The sequence below is a fragment of the Rhipicephalus microplus genome, unplaced genomic scaffold (genome assembly GCF_043290135.1).
Source record: "Rhipicephalus microplus isolate Deutch F79 unplaced genomic scaffold, USDA_Rmic scaffold_217, whole genome shotgun sequence".
In the NCBI taxonomy this organism is placed as follows: Eukaryota; Metazoa; Arthropoda; class Arachnida; order Ixodida; family Ixodidae; genus Rhipicephalus; species Rhipicephalus microplus.
The window spans coordinates 180001-183881 of NW_027464788.1; the positions used below are offsets into that span (position 1 = coordinate 180001).

At 57.2% G+C, this 3881-nt stretch overlaps 1 non-coding gene across 1 annotated transcript; it reads right to left on the reverse strand.

Moving 5' to 3' along the window:
• Positions 1 to 997: 997 nt before the first annotated feature.
• LOC142792355 (small subunit ribosomal RNA) lies at positions 998 to 2812 on the reverse strand. Its single transcript, XR_012890854.1, has one exon. It is a non-coding gene; the product is annotated as a small subunit ribosomal RNA (ribosomal RNA).
• Between the last annotated feature and the right edge of the window lie 1069 nt (positions 2813 to 3881).

Below are 3881 nucleotides of genomic sequence, written 5' to 3' on the forward strand. Positions count from 1 at the left end.
AAGGGCCTGGCCGCAAGTGCGTTCAATTGTCGGGACGTCCAAGTCCCTCGTTCTTCCGTGCTTCCTCTTTCGGCAAGTCGTTGCGGCACCTTCCCAAAGCGCGCAGACCCGCTAATCGCGACGAGCGCGACGTGGCCGTGCCGCCTTTCCCTCGGCAGCAAGCAAAACGCCTGGCAACGTCGACGCTCCCCTAACCGCGATCTCGCACCGTGTTTCGTGTGGCGAATTCAAAAGCCGGCCGGCGCTGCTGCAACCATTACGGTCGGTACGCATACGCCGCGGAGGGCGGGACGGTCATCGGAGCGTGCGGTTCCTCCATCGAGTACTGCGCACCTCGGCCGTCGCATCGCCGTGCCATGACCGGCCGCGCGTCAACGCGAACCGGTGCCAGCGAGATCCCTCGCCTGCAAGAACCGACCGGCAGCCTCCGTCACCCGAGGACGCGGAGGCGCTTGCCGCGGACGGCGGGACGGTATGCACTGGTGCACAGCGGACCCGTCACATCGCCAGTTCCTTGACCGACCGCCGACGCTTGTGCCGTTCCTCTCGTACTTGGCAGTCGCCGCGCGATTGTCGGGTCTCGTTCTTGCACGCTCGAACGGTCGGGAGGGCACTCGGCTGGCGTTTCGGGAACGCGCAGCCTCGCCTTCTACCGACGTAACCACGACTCGCCGTTCGCGCTCCGCCGCTCCTGTTTACAGTACTAGGCGGTCCCGCAGCGGTCGGGTCGCGCATTTCGAGCGCTTCGAGCCACGGTGCAGTGGCGGGTCGAAAGCCGACCTATGAGTGCGTTGCGCCGTTTGTACCCGCGTCCGCCACCTGGCCGACCGTCCAAGGTCGCGGTGTTGGCGTCCGCTGGGCGCAACAATTTGTCACGGGGTGCCGCTCCACATTCAGGCAGCCCCGTGGGGAAAAGCCGACCCCGCGTCCAAACGGGGTCAGCGGCAGAAAGTGTCGGGCGCAGACGCAGCTGAGGCGCTCACCCTTCACAATCCGTTAATGATCCTTCCGCAGGTTCACCTACGGAAACCTTGTTACGACTTTTACTTCCTCTAAATGATCAAGTTTGGTCATCTTTCCAACAGACCGGCGCAACCGAAAGGCCGCGCCGGACATCGGTCCGAAGACCTCACTAAATCATTCAATCGGTAGTAGCGACGGGCGGTGTGTACAAAGGGCAGGGACGTAATCAACGCGAGCTTATGACTCGCGCTTACTGGGAATTCCTCGTTCAAGGGGAACAATTGCAAGCCCCTATCCCAATCACGAAAGAAGTTCCACGGGTTACCCAGTCTTTTCAGACAGGGATAAAGACACGCTGCTTCCTTCAGTGTAGCGCGCGTGCGGCCCCGGACATCTAAGGGCATCACAGACCTGTTATTGCTCTGTTTCGTGCGGCTAGGAGCCGCTTGTCCCTCTAAGAAGGTTGTAAGGTGCTGGGAACCCCGCACCTATTTAATAGGCTAGAGTCTCGTTCGTTATCGGAATTAACCAGACAAATCGCTCCACCAACTAAGAACGGCCATGCACCACCATCCACCGAATCAAGAAAGAGCTCTCAATCTGTCAATCCTCCCAGTGTCCGGGCCGGGTAAGTTTTCCCGTGTTGAGTCAAATTAAGCCGCAGGCTCCACTCCTGGTGGTGCCCTTCCGTCAATTCCTTTAAGTTTCAGCTTTGCAACCATACTTCCCCCGGAACCCAAATACTTTGGTTTCCCGGAAGCTGCCCGCCGAGTCATTTGAGTAACTCAGGCGGATCGCTGGTTGGCATCGTTTATGGTCAGAACTAGGGCGGTATCTGATCGCCTTCGAACCTCTGACTTTCGTTCTTGATCAATGAAAACATTCTTGGCAAATGCTTTCGCAGTAGTTCGTCTTGCGACGGTCCAAGAATTTCACCTCTAGCGCCGCAATACGAATGCCCCCGTCCGTCCCTCTTAATCATTACCTCGTATTCCAAAAACCAACAGAACAGAAACGAGGTCTTGTTCTATTATTCCATGCAAGTTTATTCAGGCGACTCGCCTGCGTTGAGCACTCTAATTTTTTCAAAGTAAAAGCACCGGCCATCTCGAGGCACACAATGAAGTGCACCAAGAAAGAACCGGCATGATGTTCAGTCCGAGCCGTCGCATCGGGTAGATGCACTACTCGTCTGGAACTGAGATCCAACTACGAGCTTTTTAACCGCAGCAGCTTTAGTATACGCTATTGGAGCTGGAATTACCGCGGCTGCTGGCACCAGACTTGCCCTCCAATTGATCCTCGTTAAAGGATTTAGAGTGTACTCATTTCAATTACGGGGCCTCAAAAGAGTCCCGTATTGTTATTTTTCGTCACTACCTCCCCGTGCCGGGAGTGGGTAATTTGCGCGCCTGCTGCCTTCCTTGGATGTGGTAGCCGTTTCTCAGGCTCCCTCTCCGGAATCGAACCCTGATTCTCCGTTACCCGTAACAACCATGGTAAGCAAGTAACCTACCATCGAAAGTTGATAAGGCAGACACTTGAAAGAAACGTCGCCGGCTCGTGGCCATGCGATCAGCACAAAGTTATCCAGAGTCACCACACAATACGGGCCGAAACCCGATCGATCTTGGTCTAATAAAAGCACCCGTTACCCAAAGGGCTCCAGGCTCACTGCATGTATTAGCTCTAGAATTGCCACAGTTATCCAAGTAGGAAGAAACGATCTAAGGAACCATAACTGATTTAATGAGCCATTCGCGGTTTCGCCTTATTTCGGCATGTACTTAGACATGCATGGCTTAATCTTTGAGACAAGCATATGATTACTGGCAGGATCAACCAGGTAATCGTTCGACTGCGCGTCCGTCCTCGCCTTCGGCGGGCCGGACGCAGTCTGTGTGCGGCGGAGGCCACCTTCAGGCGCCCCAACACGCTTATTTTGCACTCCGAGATGACGGCGTTCGAGCTCGCTACGGCACAACCTTCCCGAAAGACGAGTGGGAGCCGTGCGGCAAGAAGCACGTTCATGCTCGCTCTTTTTCGTTGCATCGACTCGGTCGCGCCGTGCGGGTTGCCCAAGCCCGCTGCACTGTCGGTGGACCGGCCGGAACTAGCAACGGAGCCGAGACTGCAAAGCCGCCAGACGACGGGTCACGCCCGCGTCTTCGGCGCTTTCGCATCTGAATCGCCCGAGGACGACACGGAACACACCTCGATATCGTGGTAAAACGGCACCGTCCGACAACCAGCCCCTAACGCATCAAGCGGATGAGGCTGCAGACGACTGCCGTGGATTCCCCTGGAGCAGACCCGAGGACACGCTTGACGAGGCCGAAGCCCGCCGCATATCAGACACCCGGTCGCTTTCGCGTACGCCGCTCACGAGAACCCCCACATAATAGCAGCGATAAGTACCCAGACCTCCTTGGGCACTAATACGAGCGTACTCGAGAAAATTTCACCGCGGGTGTGCCCCGAAACGTGTGGCACGTTGAGCGTGCCACAAGTCTACGTCGCTCTCAAACCCGCCGAGGTCGTAGAATTTGCGACCCTACTCACGAAATTCCCACCGAGGATACGGCCGCAAACGTACCGCACCTTGGGTAGGCCACGAGTTTGTGCAACACTACGCTGACGGCACAGCACCGAGGTCGTGCGCGCACGCACGGGAAAATTCCGCCGCGGTTTCTGCCGAAAACGTGAGGCACCACGACTCTCCGCAAGTTCGCGTCGACTGCGAAAGACCGAAGTCGTGAACGACGTGTCCGCTACTCGCCGCCGACACGCTGGACACCAAACGTACAACGACTCGACGGCGTCGTAGAGGCCCACGACGCGGTTTTCCTTAACGACGTCTCGGCGTGGCACCGACAGGTTAGAACGGCCGACCAACGTTCCCTGTCCGCCGTTCGGCT